This window comes from Pteropus vampyrus, unplaced genomic scaffold (genome assembly GCF_000151845.1).
Source record: "Pteropus vampyrus isolate Shadow unplaced genomic scaffold, Pvam_2.0 Scaffold3, whole genome shotgun sequence".
NCBI lineage: Eukaryota > Metazoa > Chordata > Mammalia > Chiroptera > Pteropodidae > Pteropus > Pteropus vampyrus.
In genome coordinates this window covers 22,192,516-22,210,181 of record NW_011888784.1, presented here as the reverse complement: position 1 = coordinate 22,210,181, position 17,666 = coordinate 22,192,516, and positions in this window count along the sequence as shown.

Below are 17,666 nucleotides of genomic sequence, written 5' to 3'. Positions count from 1 at the left end.
AGCAATGGAGTGTTATTGTTTAATGGGTACAGAGTTTCAGTTTGTGATGATGAAAATTTTCTGGAGATCGATAATGGTGATGGTTGACAACAATGTGAATGTACCTAATGCCACTGAAAAGTATATTTTAAAATGATTAAAATGGTGACTTTTATGTTATGCAGATTTTACTACAATAAAAAAAAAATCATCTTCTCATTGCATACTTTCCTGATCACCTCACAGAAAGAACACTTCCAATTATTCCTATTATAAAATCACATTTATTTCCACCACAGCATTTTTACTACTTGCTGCTTTCTTGTTCTTTATCTATTCTCAGAATCCTTATTCTCAATGTCTACTAGAATGTAAGCTCCCTGAGGACAGGTATCTTGTCTGTGTTATTCAACTCTATTTGGCAACTCAATAAATGTTTGACAAATCAACAAATTTTCTGGGTGATCTGAAACAAATTATGAAACCCTTCTATGAACTGTTTTTCATTTATTCATTCTACAAATATTAAGCACTTGTGTATATATTGTGAGAGATTCAAATTGATGAGGCAGCATGTTCTTACAGAAATGAAGCTAGCTCTAGCAATGCATTCCCAGTCTTTAGCTAGCTCTCGGGTAGAAGCTAGATCAGAACAGCACATAGCCTCAGTCTCCATTCCTAAAAAGATTGCTTATCGTTTTTTGCTGGTATACATCAGCCAATTCCTACAATGTTTTCAGAACGTAAACTTTCTTTTGAAGTGTTCACTTTTGCATAGGACCCCAGGGTAAAATGAGATCTAGTCCTAGTCCATGGGCTGCTGACAATAGATGTAGGATAAAAGGCATCATTAGCTTTCTAATGAAAGAGCTCTCAGGTGGCAAAAAATTTTTCTATAGACAAGGAAGGTAGAACTGCTTCCTTATGCAATGAAATTTGGGTTTTTAAGAAGGATTTGAGTACTTGGAAATCTCTGATTCCTTTTCCAGTTCTTACAGCAACTCAGCCCCAAAATCACAAGTCAGAGATTCTTAGAGCATGTTGTTCATAGAAAATTGAGGAATTTCTGGTTGTGACTCCCTAAAAAACCAAACTCTGAGGTCGATTTTGTAGGCTGTTGGCTGAATTTGTAGTCTTCTCAAGTAGCTTATGTAAAAATCTGGACATTTATTATTAAAGAGCCCACGTACGCAGAGACTCTAAATTCAATAAATCAGATAGAGTAATTAGATGCCATTCTAAAAGTGGTGGTATAATAGAGATTCATATAAAGGGCCCTTGGACTTCAAACACCCAAAGAGCATCTGTGAAAAGCATAAATAAGTACAATGTGTCTTGTTTAGGATCTATCATGTGAGGTCAAATGGGTTTAGATATTTCTCACATTAGTGTGTGAACAGTGTCAGGGAACACATACCAATTATAAGTTATCTACAAAGAACATATGTAGACAAGCTGAGGACGTTGGCAGGCATCCTTGGATCTGTAGGTTCCTAAAGCCACTAGTTTCACAATCCATCAGCCAATTTGCATCTGTGGGACCCGAGAAGCCACACTTACTAGGTTGGTTCCTAATAAGCTTTTCTAAACTGTTTCATGTCATCTACTAAGTAAATGCTTATTGAATGAATTATGGCTGTGAGCTTATAACTAACATGAAATCTAGGAGATCACCACCTCACTATAACTAGTATGACATTTAGGAGATCACCACCTCACTAGTGACAGTGGTGGGGTCGCAGTCACTTATCTTAGAGGTGGGCAAAGCAAGAAGGAACTTGTTACTCCCAAGGTTATGGTGGTATTGTATTTCAGTTTACCTGATGGCTACAAAGATCAGAGAGATAGGAACCTCACTGCTGTATTTGGGTTGCAGCTTTTGCTTAACTTCAGTCAGTGCATCTTTCAGGGGTTTGTTAGAAAACAGAAACCACTTTAGCTATTTTAAGCAAAAAGAGATTTAAGAAATGCAGAGAATTGAGTACATGTAAAAGATTGGAATGGCTGGAGAAGCAGTTTTGAGGTGGGCCCTCCAGGATAGTTCCCAGATTACAGAACCGGCCTGCCAAGGAACCAGCTACCTTGCCATAAAAAAGAAGGTACAGAATCAGGAAACTGAGCTGTAATCATTAGCTTCAAAATCTCACAGCCTATACGGCAATCTGGAAATCATGATGCCCCACTCCTGCAGCTGTTGCCTTCAAAGTCACACTGCTCCTGCTAAACTGACATCAAACAAAATTGCATGTCCAGCACCCTCTACCTTGGCCACCATGGAACTAGTGGCTGGATACTGAGGGCTACTACAGAAAGCCCAACCGCTCCACACCATACTTGCCTGCAGGAAACAGAAGCAACAACAGTGCTTCTCTATGCACATATCTGTCTTCCAAGTGTCCCACAAGTGCAGCTGAGGGACCAAACTTAAATCACATCTGGAAGCCTAACTATAAGGGAATCAGGAGATAGAGTTTTGGGCTCTCCAGCCTATATGTTACAGACAGGTATCCTAAAAAAAAGAAGGGATGCTGAGCACTAATCCACTATGACTCTCCCGCCACCCCAACCAATTTGCTGTGTCCATGGAAGAAAAAGAGGACAGTGATAGCAAAAAACCACAGGTGTAGACATTTCTTGGCTTGAAAACAGAAGTGGAACCAGGAAAGGAGAGAAAAGCCTAGCCCAATGGAGCATTTGGGCAAATTTGACATGGAGAATTTTTTGGTCTTTTGGAATCCCTATCAAATGCTGCCCTCTGATGTTTGCAGAATAAACTACTTTTGAGAAATGCTGAAACACAGCCTGATGAGAGAAGACATTTAGCTATAGTTTTCTGGAGTGAATATCTATGGCTAATGAATGTCATGGAAATTGGGGAAAATCCACTAAGCCGGACATCAAAACTACTTCCAAATGATGCAGCCAATTGACATCCAGATCAAGTTTCGCCAAGGTGTTACTGACTCAGACCTCTAGATACACGTTATTTTTCCCTCCTTAATTAAAGTGAGGAGGTTTCAAGTATTCCTTGCGGGTTCATGCAATGATCAGGAAAGCAGATGGTCAATTAAATTATGAATCATTTACAGAAATTATGGATCAAAGCAAAGACTTCCAATAAAAGAATTTAATTTATTCCCAGTATTGTTAATTTGACTTTTCTTGGCTTGTAATCTATCTTTACGAGATGCTTAGAACATGCTTTTCCCCCGATATTGTATCTATAGGAGTATGGTTCTCTTCTGTCTTCTTTCCAGGTTGCTAAAATGTTAAGGTCCAGGGTCTATGCTCGCAGAACGTAAGTCATAGCCATCTCCCTCTCTTTCCTCTTCTTCCCTCACGGCCATCTTGTGGTAAACCAGAATTGTGTTTTGGGATCTTTGGATGGGTCAAGCTGGGTTAGCATAGGCCTCCTCTTTAGACAACTTTATGTGCGTTGTCTATATTGGGGTTGGGGGTCAAAAGCACATTTATCAGTCAAGCGTTACTCTGTTTTCCTTTATTAACCTTCCTTGACTATATGCCTTTTTGGTTATTCCTTAGTACAATTTAAACATTCATGGGTCTCTAGCCAACATAATTTCTCGTAGCATCTCAATCTCACTCTGATTTCTAATTGGATCCAGGCTAGAGAAGCAAAGAAGAGTAATGAGAAGAGATATATAGCACTCTTTTCTGAAAACTATCACCACCTTAAGACCACCATCTCTGAGAACCTCTAAGTATTTGGGAACTCCTTGACAAACAGTATGAAACCATCCAAGTCTGAGGCTAGAGCAAACGAAAATGTGACAAGCTGGAGATGCTCCGCAGAAACCACTTCTTATATTGCTTCATGCAACCTTCCACTTCCAGGTGCTAGAGCTATCCCCATTCTCACTTCTCTGTTCAGTCCTCTGGCATTAAGGGAAAGGCATTTGCAAACAAGTCACTGCAGAGATCAGAGAGTTCCCCCTCTACATAGCCTGGGGGACATGCATCATGCTCTTCCCACTCCACTGTTTGCTTTCCCACTGGGGAAGAGATGGACTCATCTTCAGGATGCAGGGATGAAAGGCTGCAGAAAACAACAAGCTTGAAGCTGTGTGGGGTCAGGGCTGTGTGTAATCAGTCATTAGGGGGCCCTGATCTGTTGATCTGCTTCAAAGCTTTGGAATTTGACTTAAGAGATGTCTTCCTGCTGGGTTCTCAGAAGAAATTCCCAGGGACTAGAGGTTAGGTCTAGCCACAAAAGTGAGATCATAGATGGAAACACACTCAGAAAAGAGTTTGCAATGCTGTTGTTATGATAATGACAATGATAAGTCAACCGCAAGGATCCTCCCAAAAATGTCAAATCTCCCATGTTGAACAGTTCAGTCATAGCACAATAAAAAGTGTAGCTTCGAGAGCCAAATAAATGTGGGATAGAGAATTGATTTTACTATTCACAAATAGGAGACAGATTAAACAAATTATAGTAATAGATATTACAGTAACAAATTACAGTAATATTCTACAATAGAATAACATGCAGCCATTTAAAAATCATGTAATACATACATATTGCTAGCAGGTATGTAATTGGTACTACCTCTGTGGAGGGCAATTTGTCACCGCAGATTAAAATTACAAATTCATATACCTCTAATCTGGCATTTCTACTTTAAATAATTTATCTTACATATATATTCACAGAGGTGCAAAATAACATGTACACATATGTATAAGACTATTTATGGCAACATTTTTTATACAGCAAAAGATTAGAAACCACCATTAAGGAACCTGTTAAAAAGTTATGGTATAGTCATACAATAGAATACAGTGTACCCTTAAAAAAACAAACAAACAAACAGCTATGTCCCAATGCATTGCTTGATAGCTATGGCTTGATAGCTAATTTCTTTTTAGCGCTGAATAATAATTGTCTGGATGTATCAGAGTTCATTTATCTATTCACCTACTTAAGGACATCTTGGTTGATTCTAGGTTTTGGCAATTATGAATAGCTGTGAATAAATATCTACATGCAGGTTTTTGTGAAGTCATCAACTCCTTTGAGTAAACAACTAAAAAGCGTGATTGCTGAGTTATATGGTAAGGGTATATTTAGTTTTGTAAAAAAACTGCCAAACTGTCTTCCAGAATGGCTGTACCATTTTGCATTCCCACCAAAAATGTATGAGAGTTCCTGTTGCTGCACCTCTGGCTGTGAAAACCAGCAGAGATTGTGGCTGAGTGAAACAGAGGGCTACGGGAGTTACAGGCGTTGCTCTTAAAGGGCCCACACACGGACTTACCGACACAGACTCACTCACTCAGCTCCAGCACTGGGGCAGCTGCTCGGAAAGGTGCAAGGGACACATGGAGAGGAGCTAAGTTGTCTGGCTTCAGGGTGAGGGCTGGAGGGGTGGCTTTCTCCTGGACAGAAATGCTGGCAATATCCATTGTTCCTTTGTTGAGCCCTCCCCATCCCAGCATGCAGATGGTGGCAGCCACCATATCTGAGTCTCCATCAATCTGGTTAACAGGTTGCTCTGACCAGGTGATTCCCTGAGACCCCGCCTCTCCCAGCTTGCGGGCCTAACCAAACTACCTCCAGTGTTTTTTTTCATACAAATGGCCTGTCTTGGCTCATGCTGTGGACTTTCCTAAAATCTCTCAAAGGCTCACAAAACCCAAAGAAGCAGCATTTGGCCTCAGCATGCCCCATACCTCTTGCCAAGCAGCCCCAACCCCCTAACTAGCTGCAGCCAGCCTCAGCTCCTGGCTTGGCCTCTTGAGGCACCTGTAAATCCAGCACGAGAGACAGCCATTTGCGGATTGGCTTACAGGTAGCCAGTGCACAGGCTGTGACTGAACTTGGCCTGCAGTTGGGCCCTTCCTAGGAGGCCCTTAGGCCAGCACCCCCGGTGGCCTGTTTTGAACAGTGCCAGAGCCGAGGCACCACCAAGGGCTCCAGCTGAGGAGAGTGCACCCAAAAGTCAGACTAGGCAGGCACCAGAGCCCTGCTAAAGTGAATCCTGCTCCATAGGTCAGCCCCTCACCAGCCAGTCCTTACAAACAATCAGCCCAAGAGTCAATCTCTCCCATCAATGTGCCAACAGCAACTAAAGCTCAACTACAATAGGAGGGCACACACGACCCACACAAGGGACACACCTTGAGCACTTGCCTCAGCTGACCAGAGAAGACTGTGACACTGGGCCCCACAGGACACCTACTACATAAAGCCATTCTACTAGGACCGTGAGACTTAGGAGCCCTAATACATAGAAACAAACACAGGGAGGCAGCCAAAATGGGGAGACAAAGAAACATGTCCCACATGAAAGAACATAGCAAAGCTCCAGGAAAAGAACTAAATAAAATGGAGAAAAACAGTCTACAGTATTTAGAAGGTGCTAAGGTCTACGGAATAAAGAAAAGGAAGAGGGGGGCAGAAGAGATGGGAGTCTGAGGGTGCAGATACAGGTTCCCATTTTAAAGGACGTTCAAGGCAGGCTTCATTTAAAAGATGACATTTCAGAAAAGACTTAAAAGAAGGAAGGAAAGGAGAGAAGCAAGCTCCAGGAATGAACATATAGCCTGGAGAATAAGAGGTGGGTAAAATGAAGTGAGTTAGGGGTAGAATAGGAAATAAAGGGCAGGGGCGAATCTACAGCAGTCCTTTTAATTTTGGTTCAAAAATGAGAGACAGATTTTTACTACTTTAAGTAGGAATTTACTCTTCTGCAGATTTCCAATAAAATTTTACTTTTTAATATTCATAAAAACTTGACACATTTTTATCAACTTTATCAATGTATAAACTGTATAATTCAATGAATTTTGATACTAATTACACCTGTGAACTCACCACCACACTCGAGTTGCAGAATACTTCCATCATCCCTGTTTTCCCATAACCCTTTGCAGTCTGTCCCTCCCTCCACTGCCAGCCCCAGTCAACTACTAGTCTGCTTTTTGTCACTGTAGGTTGGTTTGCATTTTCTAGGATTTTTATATAAATGAAATCATACAGTATATACTCTTTTATGTCTGGCTTCTTTCTCTCAGCTGATGCTTTTTAAATTCATCCATGCTAATGTATCTATAAGTTTCATTGCTTTTTTATTGCTGTGCATTTCACTGTATAAAATAACATATTTAGTTTATTCTTTCACTTATTGGTGGAAATTTGGATTTTGTACCATCAAAATTGTAATATATTAATGTTGTTTTTATTAATTGTGTTCTAATAGTTATTATAATAATCCCAGAACCCAGAAATTTTAAGCGCTTAACACCTGTGGACATAGGAAATTTTAAAAGTTCAATGTAAACTTATATACATATTTTTGCTCCAGAGAATTATGATAGGGTAATAAATAAAAGACATTTAAGCATGAAAACATATTACGTTGGTAGGATAAAATTTTATGGAGGAAGTGGAATGGAAAGAAATGGTTGGAAATTTCTCAATGCTAGAAGTTTGTTATATGTTACACCATGGTATTTACAGCTCTTTCTATACATTCTAAAAAGCGATGTGACTTTTACCTTTTTAAGTTAATATTTACTTTTACCTTTTTAAGTTAATATTTATAACTCTTTAAACTTTAAGTTATATGTCAATTTTAAAATGTGAATGTGAAAATTAAAAAATAAAAGTAAAAATGTTTAAATATCTCTTTGTAACAGCACACAAACTGCATTTCATTTCTTTAATATAGCTTTTTTTTGATTCAAGCTGGTTTTGCCCAGATAATGGCATTGTGACTTACTTGCTTTTCCCACCCTCCCTCCCCGTATGCCGGCTCCTTTAATTGTTGAACCTTAAAACATAAGATTTATCAAGAATCAAGTCTATATAGTCCTGGGGACAATAAGTTTTGGTTATAGTAAATGGATAATTTCTTAGCTTTAGATGTATTTCAGCCCCAGGCCATCAAGGGAGAGCCACCCCTCACTGGCCACGGGACCAGGCCATGGGACCGGATGCGATGGTGCCAGGCTGATTCTAGCACTGAATACAATGATCAATGACCCCAACTCCCTTAGTCTCCATGAAGGTTGATTTTCCCTATATAATCTGTACTCCCGAGACACCTGGACCAGGTTTTTGAGAGCATTAGCTTGCCCGTGTCGCCAGGACTTGCAACTTCCCGAAATAAATCCTTACTTTCTTTGCTGCAAACCTGCCTGTATTTCTTCTTTGACTGGTGTGCAGGCAAACAGACCTTTTTTGTTCAGGTAACACCTTTTCTCAGGTTCAAGGTTCTAGAGGTTGTTCTTTAATTGTTCTGAAGTGGGCAGAAACATTATGGTTTTTGAAGTTCCCCAGGTAATTCCAATGTGCAGCTAAAGTTGAGAACAGCTGTTCTAAAAACAGTAGTCTCTCTTACTAGAATGACACTTGACAAGTAGAACAAAATGAAAGCAGTATTGTTTATCATTTGCCTGGGAGTGTTAGTTATCTGGCAAGTAACTATTTGCAATGTTTATAAAAATATCAAATCAACATTTCTTATAGCACTTAAGCACAAAAATGTTAACTGTTAACTATGGCTGGTAACTATGATGCCTTCCAGTGACGAAATGCTGTTATTTGTAACGCTATTATTTACAAGGCACTGGGCCAATTGTTGTAAGTAAATGGAATCATCTCCATTTTAGATAGTTCCAGGCCTGGAACACTAAACCACACAGTGGTATGGTGACAAAGAAAAACCCCAGAAGGGTGTAATTAATTATTCATTAACTGGCAATTGCCCCTGGGCTCGTCTATTGGCCCCCTTACACAGCAGTATTTCTTTTTGCTTACTGTCCAAAATCTCAAGTGTGCAATTTAATTTTGTTTTCTACTTCCCTATTTCTCCTCTGTTCTCTTTCTGTGCCTTAGCTATTTTTTTCTCACTCTTGTTTCTTGTTATGACTTATAGTATAGTGTAGTATAATGATGTAGTATACTATAGTATAAACTAAGATTTGGGCTAAGGACAAATTTCACAATTAATTAGCCATGTGACCTAATATAATAATGTAAACTGGAGGTTATTGTTGCCCTATGTAGTGGGCTGACTGGTAGCCTCCAGAAGGAAGTGTTCACATCTTTATCCCTGGGGGCCTGTCACTATTACCTTATATGTCAGAAGATGTGATTAAGTTAAGGATCTTGAAAGGAGGACCTTATGCTGGATTATCTGAGTGGACCCTAAATGCAATCACATGTATGTCTGTGAGAGAAAGGCACAGGGAGTTTTGAGACACATATACAGAAGAGAAAGTGACGAGAAGACAGTTGAGAGACATACAGCTGCCACATGCCAAGGAATGGTGACAGCCAACAGAAGCTGGACGGAGCAAAGCATGGACTCTCCCCTAGAGCCTGTGCAGGGATGGCAGCCTCACTGAACTCTTGACTTCACACTTCTGGCCTCCAATACTATTAGAAAATAAATTTCCATTGTTTTAAGTCATCAGGTTTGTGTTAAATCTGTTACAACTACAAGAAACTAATACACTCTGGATACCTCCCAAGGCAAAGAATAAGCTAAGGAATGTCCGAGTACTTTGTAAATGGAAGTGCTATACAAATACAAGCTGTCTTTACTGGTCAGTCTCTACAAGGACCTCCAAGACCATGCAAGTAGCATTCATTGAACAGATTAAGAGTTCCTGGGGCTTTCCTTTATTGCTGTATACCCTTCACCCTTAATCCTTTTCTTCCAATAAAGGTATTTATTTGTTTTGGTGGTGGTATAGATATTGTTAATGGTAGAAATTCCTAAAGAAAATGAGTTAAAACTACCTTAGCCCTATCGTTTAAATCTTGCTTGCAATTATTCTTCCTTTTATTCCAAGATCTTATGTTAGTCCAGGATTTAGGGCAGGTTTCTCAACAGCAGCAAGACTGACACTTGGGACCAGATAATTCTTTGTTGTGGGGACTATCCTGCACATTGTATATTTAGCAGCATCCTTGTCCTCTATCCACTGTATGCCAGTTGTATTACCTCCCCGTGTGACAATCAAAATATCTCTAAAGGCCAAATGTTCCGAGGGGCAAATTTGCCAGCCTCCCCTGCCCTGTCACCAGGTCAAGAAACACTTGACCTGTCAAAGATCTGGTATAGCTCCACTCCTGGTAGACAACCCTAAACTTCATTTACACATTAAGATCTGTCCTAGATCTAAGAAGAGGGTACATCTCTTAGTTGCCTGCTGATTTATCATTAAACTGTTTTTTTGATAGTTTCATCAGTATTTCTCAAATTATGATCATTATTCCATCTGTGGCAGAATCAGTTGAGTTTCTTATTGACTTAATGAAACACTTGAGTTTTCTTTTTAATTTTAATTCGTTTCAAGTATACAGTACATTGGTTAGACATCTATATAGTTTGTAAAATGATCCCCCCAATTGCTCCCTCCCTCCCCTGACCCTCTACCTAGCCAACATATTAATGCTAACTGCATTCCCTATGTCGTGCTCCCTATCCCCGTGATCATCCATCAGCTGCTAATCTGTACTTCTTTTAACCTTTCACCCCATTCTCCCAGCCCTCCAAACCCCCCTCCCCTCTGTCAATCACCAAATTGTTCGCTATATTTGTGAGTCTGTTTTTAATTAGTTTGTTCTTTTTATTCCTTAGATTCACATATAAATGAAATCATATATTGTTTATCTTTTTCTGTCTGACTTAAATACCTTCTAGGTCCATCAAAGTCATATCTTTTTTTACACCCTTTCTTTTCACACGTAGGGGTCTTGTTTTCTCATCCTTTCAGCAACTCTTTTGGCTGGAGCACTTTTTTTCAATTTAAGGTACTTATTGATAGGAATGTAGTTGTTACCATTCTTTATTCCTGTTTTTGATATACATTTTTTCTTCTAAAAGAAGTTCCTCCAACATTTTCTGTACTACCGGCTTGATGGTGATAAATTCCTTTAGCTTATTTTTGTCTGGGAAGCTGTTTATCTGTCCTTCGGCTCTAAATGATAGCTTTGCTGGATAAATCATTCTTGGTTGTATATCCTGGGTCTTCATCCTGCATAGTTCCTTTTGAGAAATCAGCTGCCAGTCTTATGGGTATTCCCTTACAAGTAATTATTTGTTTTTCTCTTGCTGCTTTTAATATTCTTTGTATTCAACCTTTGGCATTTTAATTATGATGTGTCTTGCTGTGGGCCTCTTTGGATCCCTGATTTTTGGAATCCTCTGAGCTTCCTGGGTTTTATGTCCATTTCCTTCATCAGGTTAGGGAAGTTTTCCATCATTATTTCTTCAAACAGCTGTTCAACTTCTTGATTGATTTGCTTCTGTTACGCCGATCAGACGAATATTTGGAGCCTAACTAATGTCCCATATCCTCCTTAAATTATTTTTATAGTCTTGGCATCTTTTTTCTTGCCATTCTGATTGAGTGTCCTGACTGGATTTCCCATCTTCTAGATAGGGCATTGACCTTCTTTATTCACTTTGCTTATTCCTTTGTTTATTCCATTTAATATACTTCTCACCTGAGATGTGTTCTACATTTTAGACTGGTTCCCTTTTAGACTTTCCATTTCCATTTTTATGTTTTTTATCTCTTTGTTGAAGTTCTCTACACTTCCCAAAAGTTCATTGAGCATCATTATAACCAGTGTTTTGAACTCTGCATGTTAGATTACTTGATTCCATTATATCTGGATCTCTGTTCTGTTCTCTCATATGGTTTCTGCTTCTTTGTCTTACCATTTTGGCTGCCTTTCCATGTTTGTTTCTATGTACTGAGCAAAGCTCCTAAGTCTCCTGGTCTTATTAGTATGGATTTGTGAAGTAGGTATCCAGTGGCATAGTCCTGAGAAGGGCTCGGCTGCAGGCCAAATTTAGCCCAAGCCTCTACCCCTCTGGAGCCACCTGTTAAGATTCAGCAAGCAAATCTACAGATGCTGTGCTTACAGTTGCCTCAAAAGGCCATACCAAAAACCGAGGCCAGCTGCCTCCAAGAGTGTGAGTCTCAGCAAGGAGCACCTGATCGCTGAGGCTACACCTGGATGTGGCTTTGGTGGGGCCGTGAGTTGGGGGAGGCGATGTTTCAGGGAATCCTCTGGGCAGAGGAACCTCTGTTATCCAGTTTGATGATGTCATGGCTATGGCGGTGCTGTGTCCGTGCAGGGAGGGAGAGGGAAGGGAGAGGGCTCAACAGGGAACAATGGATACCGCTGGCACTTCTATACTGTGCGAGTCTCGCCTTAGCCCTCACTCTGACAATGTTTCCTTGTAAATCCCTGGTGCCCACTGAGTGCAGCCTAATTGGCACTGGTGCTCAGAGTGAGCAGGTCCCTCATCGCGAAAATCCACTTGCAGACACAGCCCCTTTAAGAGGCATCTGCCGCTGCCGCTGCCACTGCTTCAGCCTCCGCCTCCGTCTCACTCGAGATCAGGCAGTCCCGTGTCCTCACCCCCTCCTACCTTCTGCCATTGCAGGGTAATTTCTTGGATTTCTCCCCAGTTGTATGGCTTGTTCAACCCAGGCGATTTTTCCTTGCCGCTCTTCCTTGTTTCCGTCACAGCTTTGATTTGGTTGCCAAAGGGATGAACAGAGCCTCTATCAACTGTGCCATTTTTTTTCTCTCCCTCATGAGTTTTCATTTTACAATTTTTGCAGATGATTCTTGTTTTGATTTGTTAAAGAGTGGTTTTGATGAACTTCAGACTCCAGATGGATGATGCTTTTAATTCTACCCTCTTGGTCTGAAATGTCATCCTCCAATGAAGTCCTTCATACTTGCTGTCAGTTGAACACCTGATTTTAGATACTACAGCCTAGCCTCTGCCTATCTTGACATCTCAGATCCATATACTCACTATACTGATGCATCACCTGTCTATCCCCATTAGCAGTGATCTCCTTGGATGCATTCTCAGGTTGCCTTGGAATCTGATTCTTAGATTTTCTTTGGATGCACATTCAAAACTCTGTGCTGAGAATTTAGCTAAACAACTCCATAATATTGCTGCCTCGGCTTCCATTTTGTGTGGCCAAGTGGCCTGTAGGGGCCTTGAATTGACGCTAGCGCCTCCCTTGAGTGCTTGGTCTTTTGTTGAACCCTGGCTCACCATCAGACACCCCAGAGCTATACTTAACAAATGTTAGTTTTAAAAAGTCACAACATTGTGTTCATCGCTATACAAAAGAATCTTTAGCTCTAACCAATGCAGCAACTCTATCAACCATCTCAGCTTCAACATATTTTTGTGCACATTCCTACATTCTAAATCCTGGCCTTGTTCCTCCCTAACTCTAAAAACAATAGCCCAGAAAAGCCGGAAATCCACAGATATAGGCAGAGAAATGGGTCAAGTTGAAGGAAATCGGTTCCTTCTCCAACATTCCCCATCTTGTTGCTCAAAGAAACTGGGAATGATAATCTTTTATATCTTTCTCTGCCTTATCTCTCACACATCAATTATCAAGTCCTTTGGATTTGACCTTGTAAGTATCTCATGAATTAACCTAATTCTTGCCATCCCAAACATACAACCTTTGAATGTGCTGTTTCCCCGACCATTCTACAGCTACAGAATATTCGCTGCTTAAGTGGCCACTTCACTGTCAGGTTAACTTACCATAACAACCTTGCTCTCCAAAATTACAAAGAGAACAAATTTATATATCTGCCAAATGCAAATTCATGTGAAGATGTCACTGATGACATAGAATAATAGAAATTAATATCAAAAAGCACCAATTTTACTACAGATTCAATGCAATCTCTATCAGAATACTAGCTGGCTTCTTTGTAGAAACTGACAAGCTGATCTTAAAATTCATATGGAAATGCAAGAGATCCAGAATAGCCAAAATAATCTTGAAAAAGCAGAACAAAGCTGGAGAACTCATACTGTCAGTTACAAAACTTACTACAAAGCTACAGTAATAAAGACAATGTGATACCAACATAAAGATAGACATATTGATCTAACAGAACCAAGACTTCAAAATTAAACCTATATACCGATGGTCAACTGATTTTTTATAAGGGATTAAGACAAAGGAGAAAGAATAGTCTGTCAACAAACAATGCTAGGACAACAGATATCCACATGAGAGAAAAAAGCTGGACCCCTACCTCACACCTCGCACAAAAATTAATTCAAAATGGATTATAAACACATAGATAAAAGCAGAGGGAGGGAATCTTCATAAACTTAGATTTAGCAACTCTTTCTTAGATTTGACACCAAAAGCATCAGCAACAAAAGAGAAAATAAACTGGACATCATCAAAATTAAGACTTTTCAACTATGAAATGATACTATCGATGAAGTAAAAAGACAATTCCCAGAATGAGAGAAAATATTTGCAATTCTTATATTTTATAAGGAACTTGTATATAGCCTATAAAAAGAACACTAGAAACTCTACAATAAGATAAATAATATGGCAAAAAATTTGAAAAGACATTATAGAAAATAAACAAATAGCCAATAAGCACATGAAAAATGCTCAATATCTTAGTCATTATGTAAATGCATGTCAAAATCACACTGAGGTACTACTTCAGACTCACTGGGATGGCAATAATAAAAAAAGACATACAATAACAAGTGTTATACAGAGAACAGATTGGTGGTTATCATGGGTGAAATGGGTAAAGGTGGGCAAAAGGTACAAAATTCCACATATAAAATAAATAAGTCCTGAAGATGTAATGTACAGCATGGTGACTACATTTAATAATACTGAACTATATGTTTAAAAGTTGCCAACAGAGTAAATCTTAAAAAGTTCTCAACACAAGGAAAAAAGAATCACCACCTAGCTATGCATTGAGATGTTAACCAGACTTATTGTATTGATCACTCTGTAATCTATACAAATATGAAGTCATTATGTTGTACACCTGGAACTAATGTTGTTATATGTCAATTATATCTCAATTTAAAAAATAAAAGAAAAATGTAAATGTGGAGAAATTAGAACCTTCATACCTTGTTGGTGGAAATATAAAATGGTACGGCCACTTTGGATAACAGCCTGGTAGTTCTTCACATGGTTAAAGATCATTACCGTAATAGCCAGTATTTCCTACGTATAATTTCATTTATATGAAATATCAGAATACACAAATATAGAGAGACAGAGGAAGATTAGTGGTTTTGGTTGCTTAGGGGGTGGGAAATGGGAGAGTGACAGCTAATGGGTATGGATTTCTTTTAGGAGTGATGAAAACATCCTAAAATTAAATTGTGGTGATGGTTGCACAACTCTTGAATATACTAAAAAAAATTTAATTGCACACTTTAAGATGTGGATTATACCTTAATAAAAGTGCTAAAAATACATCAACGAATTTTAATTTTGAATTGCATCAATTTCATATATGAATTCTTCCTATATCACTCTGATGGTTGGATGATCAACTGTTTGTTAGCATCTCAGATCTCCCTACCACTAACCACGTCTCATATTCTCCAGGGTATCTAGTGCACTTTGGCCACATTGTCCTCCTGTCTGTTCCCTAAATGCATCAACTTTTTTCCTGCCACCATTTTTACAGAAATCAGTCAAAGGGGTACATGAAGATTTGTGAATATCATAGCTGGGGTAAAATCAAAGAAAAATATATTCATATGGTAGAATACGAAATTGTAGATTCTTTCTACATATATTAAAAATGTGTTTTGGAGTGACAGATGCTGAGCACACTTGTCTTTTGAAATTTTGTAGTTTTATTTAAACTTTTCTTAAATTTAAAATTTTGTCCTTCAAATTTCAAAATGATAAGGTAACTAAGAGAGAAGGCTTTGGAGTCAGGGTATCTAGATTCAAATTGTGGCGCTGCCACTTCTTTTAAGAAAGTTACTTAGTATCTGGTAATCCCATTTTTGCAGAGAGAAAATTATAGCACCAACCTCATCAGGTTGCAGTGAGAACTAAATAAGTAATTCATATAAAGTGCTTTACATTATCTGTAACATAGTAAGGACTAAATAACTAAAATGGAAGACTGTATAACATAATGGTAGAATCAAAAAAAGTGGGATCTGAATCCTGGCTAACCCCTTAAGAGCTCTGGAACAATGAAATCTTTCTTGTTCATGGTGTTTTTTCCTTTCCTCAAAATATCTATAGATGTTTTAGTTCTCCACTTAAAAAATTTAAATAATATATAGAAATAAAAACATCAGTCAGAAAAAGAGTAGCAGAAGAAAAGCAAATCTCACCTCCTGCCCTCCCATACCTATTTCTACCTCCCAGGCTAGCCACTCCACTTTTCAGGTTTAGTATGATTACATCTATAACTCTAACGTGATTGTACCTCTACATCTTTATTTATAAATAAGTAATGTCTCCATAAAAGATGAAAATTTTAATCACAGCAACACTACTTCTCCCAATTTTGGTTTTTCTTCCATTGCTGTATAACTTTAAATAACATTTAAATTTTTTTCTTGACTAACAAATATTAGAAAACCTCCACTTCCTCTCAAATTATCAGCTATACTTTAGCTTATACATTTTAGTAGTTTCTTTCCAGAAATTTGTTCATTTAATTTATTGGCATAATATTGCTCAGTATTCCTTCCTAATTCTCTTTATTTCTGTAGTCTGTAATAAAGATCTCTCTTTAATTTCAAATTCTAGTAATTTGAATCTTTTTTTCCTAGGTCAATCTAGCTAAAAGTCTGCCAGTTTTAAAGATCAGTTCAAAGAACCAACTTTTGGTGTCATTTTCTCTATTTTATTAATTTCTGTTCTAATTCTTATTTCATTCCATCTCCTCATTTTGGGCTTAATTTGCTCTTTATCCAATCTTAAGGTGAAAGGTTAGATTGTTAATTTGTGATCTTTTATAATGTAGGCAGTAGCAGTTATACATATCCCTCTAAGCACTGCTTTAGCTATTATCTCATGTTTTGGTATGTTGTAATTTTCATCCATCTCAATGTATTTTCTATTTCTCTTGTGATTTATTTTTTGGTATATTGGTTATTTAGAAATGTGATGTTTAAATTCCACATTTGTTAACTCCCCAAATCTCATTCTTTTTTGATTATTTTGCATGATCTTAATCTTTTAAAATTTACGGAGGTTTGTTTTATGACCTATGGCCTATCCTTAAGAATGTTCCATGTGCTCTTAAAAAGAAAGCAAATATGTCTGGGCAAACATGGAATAAAGGGAAAACAGTTCTCAGCCAGCTTGATTCCATACTTCAAGCACCATTAGGCCTACTGGCCAGGATTTAAGTTGGGGATTCAACACCAGGAGAAGTGGTATCTCTTTCAGAAGAAACTCACATCTTACAACATGTGTTAAAAGTAGCCTGGGGTTAAATAAACAGTATTTACCAATCTTTTTCACATCATGACATACAAGAAAATGCTAATATTCACAAGGCATGCTGGAGTAATCAGAAGAGGCTCCTTATAGAGAACTCTGGCTCTTCCAGGCAATAGCCCAACTACACAAAAAGGTAAAAGGAAAAACTAAGCACTCTTAACTACAGTGACCATATGTCCTAAGTTGCCTGATGTGCGTGTATATATAGTTTTCACTTTTTCAAAAAACCTTCCAGCTTAGATGATGGATTACAACTACGCTATCTATAACCCACTCAATACCAGCCCCTAACACACCAGGTTGGGAAGCTACCAGGGAAGCTACACTACTCCCCTGAAGTGGTTCTCGACCCTGATTTCACCAACAGAACTTGTACAAAAACT